The following is a 20828-nucleotide window of genomic DNA, read 5'->3' as shown; positions in this document are numbered from 1 at the left end:
GAGGGTTAGTTATTCCTGAATAAGAATTGATTCAAATTATCTCTTTCCATTGATTTAAGGTGAGGGTCATCACCCATTTCTGTAATGAGGAACATGTAGAGTAAGTTTCTGTCCATTATTTATGTCCTAGGTCCCAAGAACTTCATTGTGTGGCTAAACGACACATTGTACACCTTTTGTATCTCAGAGAATGTTATCTCCTATCAAAAATGCCAACCACAATATTATAAATCAATCACCCGATCTGTGACTATGCTTTGTTGGTTTTTTAAAAGAGGTTGTAAAAGTAGAGGTGCCAAGGAGACTAGGGTTTTTAACAGTTTAACAATGGAAGGAGTGTGGCCAGTTCTCCCAGTTCGAGGTTTTTACAGTTTTTTTTTAAAGCTGTAGCAATCATAAGATATTGGAGTCCAGAAGTGTTGCCAGCTTCAGTAAAGGATTGCTGTAACTTTATATGAAATCTCTAGATTTTGTTCCTTTCTGCCTGTAAGAATCTCTTTAAATTTACTGTTTTGCCAAGGGATGTTTTATATTGTATTTTACTGTATTGGAGCAGTTAATTAGTTATAGTTACTGTATCAGGCTAGTTAACTTTTTTCCAATACAGATTCCACTTGCCTTTGGTGTTTCAACTGTCGTGTTTAAATAAGTTCTGTTTTGCTTCAAGCCAAGTGGTTTGACCAATTGCATCACACCTGGAACACCCACTTCATATTTGCCTTTAAAATAAGAAAGTTCTGCTCTAGGCTACCTTTTTGAAAATCTTTTGAGATCTGGCGTGGTCCCTAACAAATCTCTTAATGAATGCTTCTAGCAGAATATTAGTCTATTATTTTTAACTTCTTTTTTCTAAAGGTAGTTAATTGTCCAGGTCAATGAGTCCACTAAAACCATTTCAAAGTTTGATGATTCCTGTGCAGTGGTAATATTGAATTTTTTTCTTTGATTTTCTGTGACATGTCAGTGTTTAGTTTTGTTTGGGAGGATCACTGACCTAATGTCAAGTTAACTACATGCACAGCACTGATCACTTGCCCTATGTATCACTGTTCAGGTTATTGGATTTTGATGTCTGAAGAGACCTGAAGTCAAGCAATCGCACATTGTCACTTTTCTCAAAGCTGTTAGCCAATTTCAGGCATCCGATTTAAAAATCTTTGCTGGATCTTTCTTCAACTTTGCCATGATGAGGGGTGACTGATTAGTTCACTAACCACTGTTGAATGATAGTGGCTCAGTGGTTATCACTGCTGTCTCAGTGCCAGGAACCTTAGACAACTGTCTATGTGGAGTTTGCTCACTTTCGCCATATCTGAGTATTTCCGCCGGGTGCTCTGGTTTCCTCCCTCAGTTCAAAAATGTACAGATTAGGTGGATTATCATGCTAAATTGCTCTTAGTGTCCAGGGATGTGCAGACTGGGTATATTAGCTGTGGATCACAGGGATAGGGTAGCAGGGTGGGTCTGAATGGGGGAGCATCTTTGGAGGGGTCAGTGTGGATTCAGTGGGATGAATGACCCACTTCCACACTGCAGGGATTCTGTGATGTTCTCACTATGATGTAAGCAAACTGCAGTTTGTCAAGTAAGGATTGAAATAAATGGTCCTGAAAGGCTCTTGCTCAAATCAAATTGATCTTAACAAGTTTCATGACATAAGAAAAGGTCATAATCCACCAAAATTAGCAAATAAAATTACGTAGTGGTAATTGACAGAAGGTGACATCAGGATTGTTTCTGCAAAGTCAACGAGGCCTACACTTGCCCCAAGCATTGCTGATGCACCATCAGATTGATGGCAACCAGTTTCTTAATTGTGTTTTTCACAGGCACCCACCTTTTTTTGATTTCTTTGCTGATATCCTTGGCCATTGTTTGTTCTTTTTAGTTATGTCGTTAAAACGCCATGCAATGGATTCATTGAATTACAGCGAGATGCATTCGGTCATTCAGATACTGCTGCAGTTGCAGGCTGATTCCCTTCCCACGTGGTTAAAGATGCCCTCCAACGCATCTCGTCTACATCCCGTACCTCCGCCCTCAGACCCCACCCCTCCAACCGGAACAAGGACAGAACGTCTCTGGTGCTCACCTTCCACCCTACCAACCTTCGCATAAACCAAATCATCCGCTGACATTTCCGCCACCTCCAAACATACCCCACCACAAGGAATATATTTCCCTCTCCACCCCTTTCTGCCTTCCGCAAAGACCATTCCTTCCATGACTACCTGGTCAGGTCCACGCCCCCCCCTACAACCCATCCTGGCACCTTACCCTGCCACCACAGGAATTGCAAAACCTGCGCCCCCACCACCTCCCTCACCTTCATCCAAGGCCCTAAAGGAGCCTTCCACATGCATCAAAGTTTTACTTGCACATCCACTAATATCATTTATTGTATCCGTTGCTCCCGATGCGGTCTCCTCTACATTGGGGAGACTGGACGCCTCCTAGCAGAGCGCTTTAGGGAACATCACCGGGACACCCGCACCAATCAACCACACCGCCCTGTGGCCCAACATTTCAACTCCCTCCTCCCACTCTGCCGAGGACATGGAGGTCCTGGGCCTCCTTCACCGCTGCTCCCTCACCACCAGACGCTTGGAGGAAGAATGCCTCATCTTCTGCCTCAGAACACCTCAACCCCAGGAGCATCAATTTGAACTTCAACAGTTTCCTCATTTTCCCCTTCTCTTCTTCCCCCCACACCCCAGTTCCAAACTTCCAGCTCAGCACTGTCCCCATGACTTGTCCTATCTGCCTATCTTCTTTTCCACCTATCACCTTCATCCCCTCCCCCACTCACCTATTGTACTCTATGCTACTTTCTCCCCACCCCCACCCTCCTCTCTCTTATCTCTCCACCTTTCAGGCTCTCTACTTATATTCCTGATAAAGGGCTTTTGCCCGAAATATCGATTTTACTGCTCCTCTGATGCTGCCTGAACTGCTGTGCTCTTCCAGCACCACTAATCCAGAATCTGATTTCCAGCATCTGCAGTCATTGTTTTTACCTAGCGTGTGTTTAGAGCTTACCTATTTAGACCATGTAAATTACTCTGGTCATGGGGCTTCAAGTGGCCGAGGAACTGATCCTTGTGGCAGTTCGCTACTCGTAGGTTTTCAACCTGAAAACAGCTCATGAATCATGACTCCCTGACTTGTGCATATCACGTTCAAACAAATTGATGTTTTTTTCAAAGAAGTCTCCAAATCTTGCTCATCATCCTTATAGGGTCACATGGAGTTAAGCTGCTAAATTCAAACTTTTTACTTGATTTGACAGTGACAGACTAATCTTGGATTGCATCTACTATAATTAAAACGGACTATTGCTTGACCCAGACCTTTGGGTATCTTTTGTAAGGCGATTTAAGATGACAAGACCAGTTCCTTCTAAGCAGCTGTCTTGTTAATTGTCTCACTCGCAGAAATTCAAAGTAATCTGTTCAAAATGATAGCTGAGACCAAATAATAAAATGTTAATTTTTTGTGTATGATATTGGTTTAAACTAACATCATTATTAAATCACGCAAATCCTTGCATTCACGTCATTTAGTACTTGTGACATGTCTTTCAGTTGAAAAGGGCATGTACTACACAAATAGCTGGTGATTTCTGTAACTTGAAGAGGAGAGACAACATTAATTATAATATGCTGAATAAAATTAGGTAGTAAGTTGCATTTTATCAGAGTGATTTTGTAAGTTTTGAGAACGGAAATACTACTAATTACCTCCAGAAGGTCAAAGGTTAGTTGTTTTGTCACTGGCAAAATGAATAGTTTTCTACTTTGGGCTTCAGATTATCTATTGCAGGGACAAATATAGTGTGCTGTGCTACAAAATTAAAGTTCATCTATCTAATGCAATAAACCAATCTGCACTAGTATGAAACTGATCTCCCATTTGTCTGACATGTTGAAGTACATCATTCTTGGATAAAGTGCAATCTGGCAACGTGATTTACTTATCGTTGAGGAGCTAAGGTAAGACATTTTTGAGAATGCATACTTCTGCAATAGCATGATTTTTGGCAGTGGTCATTCCATGTTTTTTGCAACGAAGTCTCCACACATAATGTGCACGGATGTCAGCACTGGTCTTCGTGCCATTCTGCACATGCACTGCTGTCAGCTACTGGCAGAGCAGCTTTCTGGGAGAGATACATTGAGCAGCTTCCTGTGAAAGGTACACTATTCTTAGATTATTCCTTTTTTTGTAAAAATGGAGGGACCAAGTGACAATGTTAGCAAGAGGCATCCTGGTGATAAAATTGCAGATGGTGAACACAGCAGAAAAGCTATAATACTGGAAGAGAAATGAGATATTATAAAGTGTTTTGAACATAAGCGAGCTCGCTCACATTCTCTCCTTAACAGGAATGAGGGAGTCTACCTAGGGCACTGATGACCCTCTATCCCGATGTTAACAATATTTTTTCAATGTACAGTTAAATTTACTTTGTGATAAATGATTTATATCATTCAGGCTGTGATGTGTTAGACTTTTTTGGGGGATTATTAAGCAATCGTGAGTTTTTGTTTTTTGGCTGGTCTGCCCCACCCCACTTTTCCCATAGGTCCTATTATTTATATTAAGCATTTTTGTATTAAGCAAAGGCTTCACTGGAACACAACTAGGGCATTATAGGAGAATTACCTGTCAAGTGGTGGTTTATGCTTAAAGCAATTCTTTTGTGAGCCAACTAGAAAATAGGTTATAGATGTAAGTGTTGTGTTCATGCACTACTCCACTTGGTTCCTAATCATTAATGAGTTGAAATTATGATTCTAATACGATCTTCATTCATAAAACTTTGAAATTTAATAGGACAATTGTAGGGTAGTTGTGCAGTTGCTATCGTATTTTGAGTTACTACTATTTTGGAAAAGAATTCCAAAATTAAGGTTATTGGAAACTTCCTGACAAATTCCACATTTGTGGTACTAACTGTTGAGCAAAATAGCTTTTACCTTGCATAATTGTATTTCAAAAATCCTTCTATCTTGTGCTGTGCCTGAATTAAATTTCAAGAAAAAAATTTAAGGTATCAGTACAGAACATTGATAATTTGTATTAATACTCAGTGATAATACCCAGTCTTGGATGATTACAACCCCCAAAGCTCTTTGGCCCATTTTAAGTCAATGTCAGCTCTTTGCAAGAGCAGTTGAGTTCATTTCACTCCCCACAACCTTGCATTCTTTTCCCTTCATGGAATTTTTAAAAGTTTCCTTATTGAAAGTTACGCTTGAATTTCCTTCATCTCCACCCTTTCAGGCATTGCACTGCATATTGAAACCACTTGTTTCTTCATGTTGCCTTGCTTTTTCTTGGATAGTCTGCTTTAATTTTCATTTGTTTCTGCACCACCTTTAGAATTGTACGTTGTACTTCCTATTGCCCCTCATTATTGTTCCTAACAAAATGTATTGCTTCACAGAACTCTGCTTTGAAGTTCATTTGGCTGTGCATCCACTCATTCAACTGATCTGTCTGTCACATTTTGAAGTGCATCATTATTGCTCCAAATTGTTCATTCAAGACTGAAGTTTTGTTATCGGCAAATTTGGAATTTTGCCTGATATACCATGGCTAAGACACTTAGCTATATCAAGTAAACTTCGAACATTTTTCAATCCGGTTAACCCATAACTTGTCTTTTTTTGCTTTGCCACACTGTTGGTACTTGTGTCTGAGTTCAAGTTTAACTGTGGATAATCTAGGTTGATACTTGAATATTCAAGTGAGAAAATGTTCCTTTTTTCCAGTTGCCATTTTATTATTAAGGTTTTAAATTTAAGGTTTTATTTGCACGCTCAAGTGGAGGCAAGAAATTTCAAGCCACTGTTTGAACAAAGAGGATGTGATTTCTCTTGAGACTGCCGGCCAACATTAATTTGAATTTAATACCACCGCCAAAAATAGTGTTGTTTTCAGGACCTTGAGGTGTGCAAAGTTACTGCAGTTTGAGAACTATAGTTCAGCGATGCATAATTAACTGTAGAACTCGAAGTGATGCTCTGAACTCCTGTTTGGCATAGCTGTATTTATTCAAGATGGGGGATGGGGAAAATTTCTGGCTGTAACAGTTGCTTCGTTTTTGAGGTGTTTTAGGCGCTGGAAGTGATTTCCTCAAATTCCAGCAGCAGCAATTACTGTTTTATATGCTGTTGCATTGTTTTGGAACTTTGGAAAAAAAAGTCAAAACAACAGTTCTAAAAGGGAGAAGAACAGACAAAGGAAGCACATGGTAAGGTCATTGCGAGAGAGAGAGAACCTGCACGGTTACTGCCTTTGCTGTTTGAACTCATGTATCGCTAAACATAGTGCATTTGGGAAAATTAGCAAACAGTGAAATTCGCACCTGATCTTGGAGGAACTGTTGGGCGAAGATCACAGTACAGAATCAGATAAGTTGTGGTTTTAAGTGTGGCAGACAGAGAATCTGCAGTTGTGAATAGAGTGGGTTCAATTGATTATGTTTTTTTTAAGAGATGTCTCTTGATTAAACTTAAAATATAAGCCATAACTATTTATTTAACCTGGAGCAGTGTTTGAAGAGAAATAAGACTTAATTTCTGGGTCTGTAGATTGTGAAGGAGCAAAAATGGCCTTTAATAGAATATGTACTTGAGATGTGGGAGTGTAAGGGTTACTGCAGATTATATCTACCGTAAATACTGTTGGCTGCAAATCTTATCAGATCAAATGGAGAGACAGTTAGAAGCAATGAAGAATTTTGCAACAGCATGTGATGGATGGCAGTTATAGGAAAGGGGGAAAAAGTCTCAGATATCGTCACATAGAAGGGTTAACTCCAGGAAAGCTAAGTAGGCACCTAGTGTAGGAGTCTTTTGTGGAAAAATGCTGTTTTTGAAAATGTAGGGGGTGATGAACTCTCGGGGAACATAGCACGAACAGCCAAGTTTCTGATATTGTGACTGGCTCTAATGCAACGAGGGGTATGTCGGGTTCCAAGAGATCAATTGTGTGAGGGGATTCTGTAGTCCAAGGTACAGACAGACATTTCTGTGGCCGACAGCGAAAAAGCAGAATGGTGTGTTGCTTCCCTGGTGCTAGGAACAAGGATGTTTCTGAGATGGTGCAGAATGCTCTCAAAGGGTAGAGGGGGCCAGCAAGAGGTCATTGTCCACATTGGAACCAACGACATAGGAAGGGAAAAGATTGAGATTCTGAAGGGTGATGACAGAGTAAGGCAGAAATTTAAAAAGGAGGTCCTTGAGTAGTAATATCTGTATTACTCTTGGTGCTATGAGCTAGTGAGGGCATAAATAGGAGGATAGAGCAGATGAATGCATGGCTGAGGAGCTGGTGTATGGGAGAAGGATTCACATTTTTGGATCATTGGAATCTCCTTTTGGGGTGGAGATGATCTGTACAAGAAGGACTGATTGTACTTAAATTGGAAGGGGACTAATATACTGACAGGGAAATTTGCTAAAGCTGCTTGGGAGGATTTAAACTAGTTAAGATCGCAGGGTGGGACCCAGGGAGATAGTGAGGAAAGAGATCAATCTGAGACTTGTACAATTGAACAGAAGCGAGTCAAACAGTCAGGGACAAGGTAGGGCTAATAAATTAAACTGCATTTATTTCAATGCAAGGGGCCTAACGAGAGAGGCAGATGAACTCGGGGCATGGTTAGGAACATGGGGCTGGGATATCATAGCAATTACAGAAACATGGCTCAGGGATGGGTGGGTCTGGCAGCTTAATGTTCCAGCATACAAATGCTACAGGAAGGATAGAAAGGGAGGCAAGAGAGGAGGGGGAGTGGCATTTTTGATAAGGGACAGCATTATAGCTGTGCTGAGGGAGGATATTCCCGGAAATACATCCATTTGGGCGGAACTGAGAAATAAGAAAGGGATGATCACCTTATTGGGATTGTATTATAGACCCCTCAATAGTCAGAGGGAAATTGAGAAACAAACTTTTAAGGAGACCTCAGCTATCTGTAAGAATAATAGGATAGTTATGGTAGGGGATTTTAATTTTTCCAACATAGACTGGGACTGCCATAGTGTTAAAGGTTGAGATGGAGAGGAATTTCTTAAGTGCGTACAAGACAATTTTCTGATGCAGTATGTGGATGTACCTACTAGAGAAGGTGCAAAACTTGATCTACTCTTGGGAAATAAGGCAGGACAGGTGACTGAGGTGTCAGTGAGGGAGCACTTTGGGGCCAGTGACCATAATTCTATTAGGTTTAAGATAGTGATGGAAAAGGATAGACCAGATCTAAAAGTTGAAGATCTAAATGGGAGAAAAGCCAATTTTGACGGTATTAGGCAAGAACTTTCAAAAGCTGATTGGGGGCAGAAGTTCACAGGTAAAGGGACGGCTGGAAAATGGGAAGCCTTCAGAAATGTGATAACAAGAATCCAGAGAAAGTATATTCCTGTTAGGGTGAAAGGAAACGCTGGTAGGTATGGGGAATGCTGGATGACTACAGAAATTGAGGGTTTGGTTAAGAAAAAGAAGGAAGCATACGTCAGATATATACAGGTTAGATCAAGTGAATGCTTCAAGTATAAAGGAAGGAGTATACTTAAGAGGTAAATCAGGAAGGCAAGAAGGGGATGTGACATATCTTTGGCAAATAGAATTAAGGAGAATCCAAAGGGTTTTTACAAATATATTAAGGACAAAAGGGTAACTAAGGAGAGAATAGGCCCCCTCAAAGATCAGCAAGGTGGCCTTTGTGTGGAGCCACAGAAAATGGAGATACTACATGAATATTTTGCATCAGTATTTACTATAGAAAAGGATATGGGAGATATAGACTGTAAGGAAATAGATGGTGACATCTTGCAAAATGTCCACATTACAGAGGAGGAAGTGCTGGATGTCTTGAAATGGTTAAAGGTGGATAAATCCCCAGGACCTGATCAGGTGTACCCTGGAACTCTGGGAAGCTGGAGAAGTGATTGCTGGGCTTCTTGCTGAGATATTTGTTTCATAGATAGTCACAGGTGAGGTGCTGGAAGACTGGAGATTGGCTAACGTGGTGCCACTGTTTAAGAAGGATGGTAAGGACAAGCCAGGGAATTATAGACGGGGAACCTGACGTTGGTGGTAGACAAGTTGTTGGACGGAATCCTGAGGGACAGGATGTACATGTACTTGGAAAGGCAAGGACTGATTAGGGATAGTCAAAATGGCTTTGTGTGGGGGAAATCATGTCTCAAAGTTGATTGAGTTTTTTTTTGGAGGAAGCAACAAAGATGATTGAGGGCAGAGCGGTAGATGTGATCTATATGGACTTCGGTAAGGCGTTCGACAAGGTTCCCCATGGGAGACTGATCAGTAAGGTTAGATCTCATGGAATACAGGGAGAACTAGCCATTTGGATACAGAACTGGTTCAAAGGTAGAAGACAGAGGGTGGGGGTGGAGGGTTGATTTTCAGACTGGAGGCCTGTGACCAGTGGAGTGCCACAAGGATCGGTGCTGCGTCCTCTACTTTTTGTCATTTACACAAATGATTTGGATGCGAGCATAAGAGGTACAGTTAGAAAGTTTGCAGATGACACCAAAATTGGAGGTGTAGTGGACAGTGAAGAGGGTTACCTCAAGTTACAACAAGATCTGGATCGATCTCCATGCTCTGAAAATTTGATTATTGTTTTCACACCTGTAGCAAGTTGTTCAGAACGGAAACAATTTTGAACATTTATAAAACAATTAACAGCATTTTTATAAATCAGGTAACATTCATTGCTTTTTTTAAAAAGGGCCAATTCTTCTAATCTATCAATGTAAAAATTATCCTCTCAAAAGCAGAATTCCAGGATCCAGATCCATATCTTGGCCATGAAAATAATCACCTCCTTGAGCCATGCACTCAATGCTATTTTGTTTTGTTGAAATCCTTTCATTAGTTAGAGAGATATTGTTTGCAGTCAAATGATAACAGGTGCGAACATTTACTTTTCAGGCCACTTTCAGTGGTGGAGGTGATTACCTGAAAGAAAATGACAATAATGGGCTCCCATTACTCAAATGTTGCTTTTGACTGAACTTCACTTGGGATGACACTGTTTTCTGGATGATTGCATGAAGAAACATGTTTGGCTACATAAATACTTCTCAAACTCATGGCAATTTCAGTGAAACTTTGTGCAAGGAAATGGTTCCAGGAATAAATGATGGGTTTTCAGTGAAGATGAAGATGTGAGGCAGTCATGTTTCTCTTTAACACCATATTCTTGAGTATCTCCAATTGGTTAGTCACAACATGATAGAAAATTGAAAGACCTGTGTTTACTTCACGATCACTGGAGATCCCAAAGCTCTTTCCAGCCAACTAAATAATTTTTTGTAGTTGGTCACTGTTGTAATATCAAATGTGGCAGCTGATTTGCACAAAGCAGACTCAATAATCAAAAAATGACCAGATCATGTTTTTCCAGGTTTAACTAAAGATGAATATTGGCTGCAACTGTGCCAGCTGTTTGAGCAAGTACCATGGGATAGTTTGTACCTACCAGAGCAGTCAGAAAGACAGCTTTCTAACAATGCCATGCACTCGCAGTACTGCATTGGATTTCTCCCCTTTTAATTTTTTTGCTTGATCCCTTGATTAGGATTTTAATCTATAACCCTGTGATTCAGAGGTGAGTCAGGTGCTAAATGAATCCTAGCTGATGCTGAAGGATGCAGCTGCCACTGAATAAGTTTTTTGGAATGGAGTAAAAGGATTACTTGAAAGTCATTAATCAATTGTAGTAAGTTTATAGACTAAGATGAGGGGAAGGCCATTGAAGTTACCAGCTTACATGATTTGACATTAAAGTTCTTGAGAAATGGGTGGGATTGAGATTGGGCAGACTAGTTGGATCATATGCCTGTTTCCAGATCCCAAAAATTAAGATGCTGTAGTCTTAGCAGATAACAAGTCTACACTCTCATTTGAGAGTCAACTAGTGATGGTTTAAGCTGAGGGGTGCCTCAGTTGATTGAGTGGAACCAATGCTTTTGTCATTCTGCATTGCAAACCAGTTGTTCAGCTAACTGAGTCCAGACCCAAACAAGTCAACCTGTCCTCCGAATAAAATTCCTCCATGTCTGGGTCGGCCTAGTGGGCCTTCTGTGAACTGTCTCCAGTGTTGAGTGTATCTTTGCTTGGATGGGAGAACCCATGCTTTTCGTAGAAGACGGAGAGGGGATCTGATTGAGACAGATAAGATTATTAACGGATTGGACACTCTGGAGGCAGGAAACATGTTTCCGCTGGTGGGTGAGTCCCGAACCAGAGGACACAGCTCAAAAATACAGGGTAGACCATTTAGGACAGAGATGAGGAGAAACTTCTTCACCCAGAGAGTGGTGGCTGTGTGGAATGCTCTGCCCCAGAGGGCAGTGGAGGCCCAGTCTCTGGATTTATTTAAGAAAGAGTTGGATAGAGCTCTCAAGGATAGTGGAATCAAGGGTTATGGAGATAAGGCAGGAACAGGATACTGATTAAGGGTGATCAGCCATGATATTGAATGGTGGTGCAGGCTCAAAGGGCAGAATGGCCTACTCCTGCACCTATTGTCTATTGTAGTATACTGGGTGTGGTTTGGCTAATGCCTTGTGTGCTTTTGATGGGACCTCTCTCTTTTTATACTCCATTCCCTTTGAAATTTGCTGGCAGTTTATTTGCCTGTCTTGTCTGAGGAACTTAAATGCTTGCTTTTTCAAACTTATGCGTGAGGAGTTTCAAACTCGTTTGTTCTGCAGCTTTTGGCTGTTGTTTCTCCATGCGGATAATGGTCAACTCCTCTGTTCTTCATGACAAAGTGCATCGTCTGTCACCATCCCACACCAAATTTGTTCAACATGTGCTCACTTATTTAGCCTATCTATATCCCTCTGCAGACTACTCCAACGTCATTCAGGTATTAATATGTAACTGAATTGTGTCGGCACTGAGGTGTTCCACCAGCTCCAGGTTGTCAACTCAAAAATGCCTCCCTTATTCCAACCGTATTACTTAGCCAATTGTTTGTATTAATATACTATACCCAACACCATTGGCTTTTGCCGCCTTAAGTAGCTTTATACATTACCCAGTATCGACAATGCTTGAATACTTTTTCCATTATGCTGATTTGCTTTTCCCAGCTCCAAGATAGCTTAAATGCTGTTTTTGATTGCAAGCTGGCCATGGGCTTTACTGTTTGAGGAAATTGATATCAGTGTTAGTTGTAACAGATATTGGTGAACAAAAGTACAAGATTTATATCTCAAACTATCTTGTATGACTCAAGTCTATTTTTCATATTTATGAACAGAAGCTTAAATGAAATATTTAGTGATTTACTTGTGACACAAGCTCTCTTGGACTAAGCTGGTAGTGAGAGTGGTTCGAAGATTTGGTTTTGAGCTTGGGTGGTCTGAATTAGGCCACCTGGTCTGGATCTTTTCAGAATAGCAGTATACTGACTCTAGAATATCAGACTAAAGCTTCTGCAAGGTGTATCTGAAGATGGATGTGCAGAATTTTGTTACTGGGGTTGGGGTCTATCACTTTCCACCATCGCCTTATCCTTCACCATTTCTGTCATCTACCAACAGACCCCACCCACAGGGATATATTTCCCTCCCCACCCATATGTGTTCTGTAAAGACCATTCCCTCTGCGACTTCCTTGTTAGGTCCATGCTCCCTCCACTCACCCACCCTCCCTCCTGGGACCTTCCCCTGGCCAAGCATGAACCTCAACCTGCGCCCACACCCCCATCTTATCTCAGTCCAAGACCCCACATCCGTCAGAGATTTACCTGCACTCCACACATGCCATCTACTGTATCCGTTGCTCCCGATGTGGTCTCCTCTACATTGGCGAGACGCGATGCCTTCTTGCGGAATGCTTCGCAGAACATCTCCGGGACATGAACCAACCAACTCCACCGCCCCGTAGCTGAACACTAACGCCCTCTCCCACTCCACCTCATCATCTTCCTCGGGACCCTCCAACCACAGGGGATCAATGTGGATTTCACCAGTTTCCTCATTTCCCCTCCTCCCACTTTATCCCAGATCCAACTTTCCATCCCGGCACCACCCTCTTGATCTGTCCTGCCTGTCCATCTTCCTTCCCATCTATCTCCTTCACCTTCTCCTCCTTCTTCCCAAATTTATCGACCTGTGTGGCCCCCCCCCCCCATTTATCTCTGTCTCCCTGGGCCACCCGCTCATTCCTGATGATGAACTTATGTTTGAAATGTTGATTCTCTTCCTCTGATTCTGCCTGACCAGCTGTGCTTTTCCAGCACCCCACTCTTTGACTTGGGATCTATCATAGCTGAAAGAGAGAAATGGCTGTTGTTGAAGTGTCACACCTTTAACTGAATGTTGTTCATTCTGATGGCGATGTATAATTACAATTTCATTGTCTTGATGACAGTTTAGCAGTCAACCTATATAAAGTCTTGCTTTTCAGTTTGAACAGTGTTAATTTGAGACTTAGTTTCTTTCATGATAACAGAGGCTTTCCTGGCTGCATGGTAAATTCATGTTTCCTGGTTTAAGGAAATGAAAATAAAAAGTATATATTTTTGGACTGTTTTCTTTTTGAATAGTGAAGATTAAGGGATGATTTGGTAAGTAGTGGATAAAACTTTTATTTAAAAACAAGTTTCCAGTCACTGGAGGACTGGGAAGGCAGCATTGATGCAAGGCATCATCGAAGAGATAGAATGGAGTGCAAGTGTTTCTACGTGTGCCTGATTTAAATTTTAAAAATGAGCATTTTAAGTATAGGTTAGTTATTCATTCAAAGAAAGGATTATATGAAGTGATATGTGAATAATCTGGGTACATTGAATTAAAAATCATGTTGGGAAAGGTGAACTGTTGTTATGAACTGGTTGTGTTTGCTTTTTGTAGCAAATATGTTTGTCACTGACAATTGTAAGTATCCCTGACATCTCAAATATGGCTTGCATGCATGGCTAATGAACAATTAATTATTTTTGTTTGCAGTTTGAGATTGAACAGCCAAACCGTTTATTTGGGGTGATGGTGCATCTGTGATTTAATACATTGGTTCATGGAAGTTTGGAACCAAGGCAAACCTCCTTGACAGACTGCATAGTCAGATACTAAGCGTGACAGCCCTCACCAGCTGGTCATATTTATTACCCTTTCAAGTACTGAGTTCTCTTGTTTCCTATGCTGCTCCAGTAAAATCAGTTGGCAAAAAAAATCTGTATTGGTTAAAGTAAGGCTGTAAGCAGGAGGAAGTTTGCATTGAGATTTGCTTTACTAAGCTGTATGATTTTAACAGATCATATTTCAGTGGAACTATCGGGTGGGACGGATGGGAAAGGGAGGGTCCCCCAAGTCATGATGTTTGAACTAATAATGCATGAACTTTATGGAACTTTCCTTGCAGGAAAGTGTATATACTTCACATTAGATCATTTGATATACTGTAGATGGGTATAAATTACACCACTTGAATATGGGTGGGTTTTTATGTGGTGTAATCCAAAAAGAATGTATTGGTAATTTTTCTTTGGGTAAATGAGAGATTTTTCAGTTAAAAGTTCTCCACTTAATTAGTTTTCTGTTCAATTTGACATTGCTAATGCACTACCTGGGGACCTGTGTCTTAAAATGGAAAAGATGAGATAGCTGAACTTGCACATTGATTGTGCGAGTGCAGAGTTTTTTAAGCTATGGAAAGTTTAATTATTGCTTTGTACTAGTGAAGGAATTTGGTACTTTGCTCGAGCTGTGCAGTGCAGAAATTTTAAAATAAAATCATATTCATAATATTACAACCAGGTGAGTTGATGTGCATTCAGGTCCATTTCTTTAGCCCCTCAGTCAGCCACAATGCATTTTTAAATGCTTCTTAGCTCGTTGCCATTTGTATTTAAATAAATCACTCTTCCATGAAATGGCCAAGCCATTGTAAACCGTGTCTTAGTAAAAGAGTGCGTGCTAATAGAATTTGCATGCTATAGTATCTCTTGAGTTGGTGCGGCTGACTGTTTTGAGGATAGATCCTCAACAATGAGGATGACACTGTTCAATCTTTTTTGCTGAACATATGCTGTTCAAGCTTCGCCTACTAGAGTGGAGTATGCTGCAGTTAGCTGTACCTGGTCAGGCTGATGATCATCCATGCACTCTTATTAAGCTTTGACTTGCATGCCACATAACTCTGGCTGTTGTGTTGTTTTCAGCATTGTGTTACTGATTGTGGAGCCTTAATGTATGGGATGATTAAACCTTTGGTCTCACATTGCCATGCTACCAATTCTCATCAACAATGCCTTGTGCCATGGCATTAATAATATTGATAATGTTAAATCAAACTCCTTTACAGGATTTAATGTGTCCAGTCAATGAAGGCAAGCGTGCAGGTACTGCAGATAGTGAAGAAGGCTAATAGCATGCTGGCCTTCAAAAAAGAGGGATTGAGTATAGAAGCAAAGAGGTTCTTCTGCAGCTGTACAGGGTCCTGGTGAGACCGCACCTGGAGTATTGTGTGCAGTTCTGGTCTCCAAATTTGAGGAAAGACATTCTGGCTATTGAGGGAGTGCAGCGTAGGTTCATGAGGTCAATTCCTGGAATGGCGGGACTACCTTACGCTGAAAGACTGGAGCGACTGGGCTTGTATACCCTTGAATTTAGAAGACTGAGAGGGAATCTGAATGAGACATATAAGATTATTAACGGATTGGACACTCTGGAGGCAGGAAACATGTTTCCGCTGATGGGTGAGTGTCGAACCAGAGGACACAGCTTAAAAATACGGGGTAGACCATTTAGGACAGAGATGAGGAGAAACTTCTTCACCCAGAGAGTGGTGGCTGTGTGGAATGCTCTGCCCCAGAGGGCAGTGGAGGCCCAGTCTCTGGATTTATTTAAGAAAGAGTTGGAAAAAGCTCTCAAGGATAGTGGAATCAAGGGTTATGGGGATAAGGCAGGAACAGGATACTGATTAAGGGTGATCAGCCATGATATTGAATGGTGGTGCAGGCTCGAAGGGCACAATGGCCTACACCTGCAACTGTTGTCTATTGTCTATTTGCCACTACAGCTGTTCTTTAGTATGGGATGTGAGGATTGTCACTGGCGTAGTGATCTTCTGAGGGCTTGGCTCACCTTGTCTTGGATCTCAGGCAGTCAAGGCTGACCAGCATTTGGTCTTTAAGTAGGTCCCTCTGTAGATGAAGTGAAAACCTGTGACAGTAACAAAGAGAAAAATATAGTGGGCAGTGTCAGCACCTAGAACACAACACTATTTGGATCTGAGATGATTCCTATTATAGCTGAGCTTTTCCCTTTTTGTTGAATGAGGAAATAGAGGGGTTATATAAAAAAAATTGAAGTGCAACTAATAGATGAAATAGAAAAACAGTGACAAAAGAACCTGAAAGATTGAAAAAGCTGTTTGAAAATTTGAAGGAGCTACTTTTAAAATGTTGATGGTTTTAGGTTTTGTATGGTTTTGTGACATTTTCAAAACAACGAATTAATTTTGGTACAATCACTCAATACTGCTTTAAGTTAGCTTATCTGTGACAGAAGGGCATAATGCTACTGTTAGGCAGCGGTGCTAACCAATACTGTCAGCACCAGGGAGCAAAGTTTGATACCAGTCACTGTTGACTCTGTGTGTGGAGTTTGTACATTCTCCCATGTCTGCATTGATTTCTTCTGGGGGCTTTGGTTTTCTACCACAGTACAAGGATATGCAGGTTAAGTGGATTGGCCATGGGCAATGTGGTATTATGCAGGGATAGAGTGGGGTGGGTGGGGTCTGAGTGGGGTACTGTTCGGTGTGGACTTGATGGGCCACATAGTCTGCTTCCACTGTTGGGATTCTGTTTTGATGATTCTATTGGTCTCTGGACCTGAGCTAGGTTGCAGAAATATTGGCCAAGATTTGTTTTGCTGATTTGCTACCCAGTGACTCGTGCAATTTCTATGTGGACAGAAGTTCTTTAATACAATGCCCAGCATTCAGGGTTAAATGGTCTGCAGACACTCTTTCAGATTTTGAAAATGACTAGTTAAATTTAGTACTGAAGGGCAGCGAATTCACATAACTGAGAAAGTGAGGACTGTAGATACTAGAGGTAGAGTCGAAAAGTGTTGATGCTGGAAAAGTACAGCAAGTCAGGCAGCATCCGAGGAGCAGGAGAGTCAAAGTTTCGGGCATGCAGAATGCAAAATCTCCTTCATAACAAAATAATTTCACTAAAACAAGGGAACTAATCTGGAAATGTTTACCTGTTAGGACCGATTTTTTGTTTTAATGAGTAATGTGAGTTAAATGGCAGTGAATTCCAAATCCTGGGAAACAAACCAGTTTCCTTTTCTTGTATTTCTGTTAGCTATAAAATATAGAATGTGTTTGAAGTATCAATTTTAATCTTCATGGAACTGTTTGGGTATTTGAAATAATTTGTTAACCTGCCATTCCACAGCTGGGTTTTGCTGTTCCATAATAAGTGATCCATTGACTGAATAAAAAAATTAAATTATGAAACTATTGAAGTGTTCAGGTACAGGAGCAGATGTAATGTTGGGCTGCATATATCTGCAGCCTGTGCACTAGTCTGAAATTTTCATGTGAAGTTGAAATTGTGACACTTGTGCTGAATCCTAAGAGCATCAGTATATCCAATTCACAGGGCAAGGAGACAATGAAATTGATAGTCATGCAGTCACCTGGTATCAAGGCAGGCCTGTAATAACGGGAAGGTTTAGGTTTTATAGTGCAGCTTGAGCCATGGCAATACTTCATTGGAAAATGTATTGAGACTGCAAATTGAGTTAGTGCTTCAATTCTCCAAATTTTGGAGTTATTTAATTAAATACAGTTTTTGCACACTCCTATTTTTAGCATGTAGTTTTACTTGTATCCTGCAGTAGTACTTGACGGTCAGACCTCAGTTTGAACTAAAAGGCTGACATAATCATCCCATACAATAAGGAGCAGGTTTGTCTAGCACTGGTTTTAAAGACTTGAAAGTTAGCACTTTCTCACTCCATCTGTTGTGAATGTGCAAAGAATGTGTTGGGGTCCCGAGTTAACCATAAAACACTAAATAAGTGGAGTACTTTTGTTCCTACTGGTCATTGATTTTGCAGGCAGATGTTTCCACAGAACAAGTCTCAGAGTGTTGCTCTGTAGTTAATGTTCAGTGATTTAGCTTATTAATTTCCACCTCTTTTATGAGTAATTGTATTACTGCACTGAATGTAAACCTCCCTATTCACATTTTTAAAGGCTTTAGGACTGTAGATACTAGAGACGTAGAGTTGAAAAGTGTTGGTGGTGAAAAAGTACAGCAAGTCAGGCAGCATCCGAGGAGCAGGAGAGTCAAAGTTTCGGGCATGCAGAATGAAAAATCTCCTTCATAACAAAATTTCACTAAAACAAGGGAACTAATCTGGAAATGTTTACCTATATAATTGTGGTGACACAAATTTGATTTTTTTTCCATTATCTTGGTGTTGGGTGTGTGTTGCCAAATTTTGAAACCAAGTGACCAAGTAGTTCTGGCATTTGTAATTCCCATTCCTAAAGGATTTATGTGCAAGTAGCTCTAGACCTCTGTGTTGAAAAGGATACCATAAAAGTTAAAGACGATGAATGTGGATTACTGAGTATCTTCCAGGTGGTACAGGCAGGTTGACTCGACCAACAGTGGATTTATTTTGCAGGGCCATTTGAGAATAACAACATCTGGGCTGCATTGTTAACTCCCATTTTTGCCAGAACCATTTGAGTTTTTTTATCATTATTATTATTTTTTTCATTTATTTTTGGTTTAGAGTTGAATGTGACCTTTGTGCTGTGGGCAACAGTGTTTGTTCATGAGACCAAGCTAGAAAGGTAGTTTTTTTAGGTTGATTCCAGTTTTAAAAAGCACTCAACAGATGCTTCAACTCCGGAGAAGCCTTGTGCTTAAGCAGATAGCAGAGGTTGAATTTTAACTGGGATATTTTGGGGACATAGACTGGCTGGGAGCAGCCAGAGTTTGGGATGTGTGTTTGGAAACCTCCTTGCCTAACCTCCCATTATCAGCTTTTAAAAATGGAGTCTAGAATCTCATCAACAAAAATTGAAGCAATCTTTTTGTTGAAAGAAGATGTTAGTTATGGACAGTTACTTTTATTGCAGTTTCCAAGTGCTCCCCTCCATGTCAAAGCCAACATAGCATTTAAATTGCCAGGCACATCAATTTTATGCTCAGGTTGGTTGTTTTCTCCGGAGGTTTGTCGAGGACACTATCAACAGCTGCTGCTTCAATGACTTTTCTTCCATCGTAAGGTGTAAAATGGGGAATGTTTGCTGACAATTGTATAATACTCAGCAACATTTGTGACGACTTGGATACTGCAATGGTCCATGTCCAAAGGCAGCAAAACCTAGGCAATATATAGGCTTGGATTGACATGTAGCAAGTAACATTTTGTGCCACAAGTGCCAGGCAGTCATCTCCAAGAAGAGAGTGCCAATGGTCATGTTCCCTTGACTTTACCATTGCTGAATGTCAAGCTATTACTTCCTAGGAGATGGCATTGGCCAGTTCAGTCCTGGGAATAGTGGCTTCAGCAACAGGCCAGTGGCTAGAAATTCTCTGGAGAGAAACTCCTCAAAACCGCAATCTACAAGTTACAAGTCAGCAGTGTTGGAATATTCCAACTTGTTGGGATGAGTGCTGCTCTAATGACACTGAGATTGACACCATCCAGGTCAAAATAGCCTACCAGACTTGGCAGCCACAAATACTTACACCCTCCACCATTGATGCACAATATCTGGAGTGTGTACCATCCACAAGATGCATTGCAGAAATCCACCAAGGCTCCTTTTAAAACCATGACATGTAGAAGGACAAAGGCAGCAGATGTGAGAGAACATCACCACTCTGTTCTCCTCTAAACTAATCACTGTCCTGATATTGAAATAAATTCTCCTCTTGTCACTCAGTCAAAATCTTCAAACTCGTCACTGAAATCCTATGAATGTACCTACGTCAAATGGATTGCAGTTATTAAAGAAGGCAGGTCTGTCTGTAATCTATCACTGTAATCTTAAATTTTAACTGTTGTACCTTTCTAACCAGTGTCTTACTGCGGTCAGTTCCTTTAATGTTGCATTGAAGTTGTACTTAATAAATGTGGAATCTCAGTTTCTGATTTGCATTACTTTTGAAGCACTTGAATTCAATCATATTGTTATTACTGCTGAGTAATGCCTACATACAATCTAGTTGTTGCTCGCTAAATCTGATCTGATGTGCCCCATTAGTTCCGGGACACTGTCACTGAAAACTATCCTAGACATACTAAACAAATTGTATTATTTTATTAATGGGATAGCTTCCTTGTCTCTTGCACACTTGACTATCTGGATTTATGCAGTCAACTGCTTCACTGTTGATATTCTCACTCCAATTTTTAATCACCTTGTTTTGTTAATTGTACTTGTAAAGTTTGGACATCCTGTTTTTGCCTCGTTATATCCTCTTATGTGAGTAATTTTGTCCTTAATCATTGGGGTGGGGGTCCACACCTCCCATTTTTTCTGATTTTCCTGTAGAACTCAACCTCTTATATTTAATTTTTGTCATGACGACTGTTTTGCAACCATGTCTGTGATAGCTTGCAAGCTATGATATGGTGACTATTTGTGCTGACAATTAATTTGTTTTATTCTCTATTCCTTAACATGCATCTCAAAATATCCTTCAGTTGAAAAGTTTTACTGGCATGTTTCTTTTTATCTGCTTTTTAATCATTTTGATCTATCTTTTTACTGTTAGTAAAAACAAA

The 20828-nt window shown here is 40.6% G+C and overlaps 1 protein-coding gene and 1 long non-coding RNA gene across 8 annotated transcripts in view; one reads left to right on the top strand and one right to left on the bottom strand.

Moving 5' to 3' along the window:
• eps8a (EGFR pathway substrate 8a, signaling adaptor) overlaps positions 1 to 20828 on the top strand; it is a 220019-nt gene that overhangs the window by 95893 nt on the left and 103298 nt on the right. The gene's annotated exons all lie outside the window — the stretch shown is intronic.
• Positions 1 to 20828, bottom strand: part of LOC140466702 (uncharacterized) — a 37575-nt gene that overhangs the window by 12656 nt on the left and 4091 nt on the right. For 2 of the 4 annotated variants that reach the window (XR_011955263.1, XR_011955266.1), the window contains exons 2-3: positions 16140 to 16217; positions 12086 to 12192 (exon numbers count right to left, since the gene is read on the bottom strand). This is a non-coding gene — a long non-coding RNA (uncharacterized lncRNA). The other 2 variants (XR_011955265.1, XR_011955264.1) reach the window with 2 other exon arrangements.

Source organism: Chiloscyllium punctatum, chromosome 44, assembly GCF_047496795.1.
Source record: "Chiloscyllium punctatum isolate Juve2018m chromosome 44, sChiPun1.3, whole genome shotgun sequence".
NCBI lineage: Eukaryota > Metazoa > Chordata > Chondrichthyes > Orectolobiformes > Hemiscylliidae > Chiloscyllium > Chiloscyllium punctatum.
Note: the sequence above shows the minus strand (reverse complement) of the source record. Positions and strands in the feature narration are given on the sequence as shown.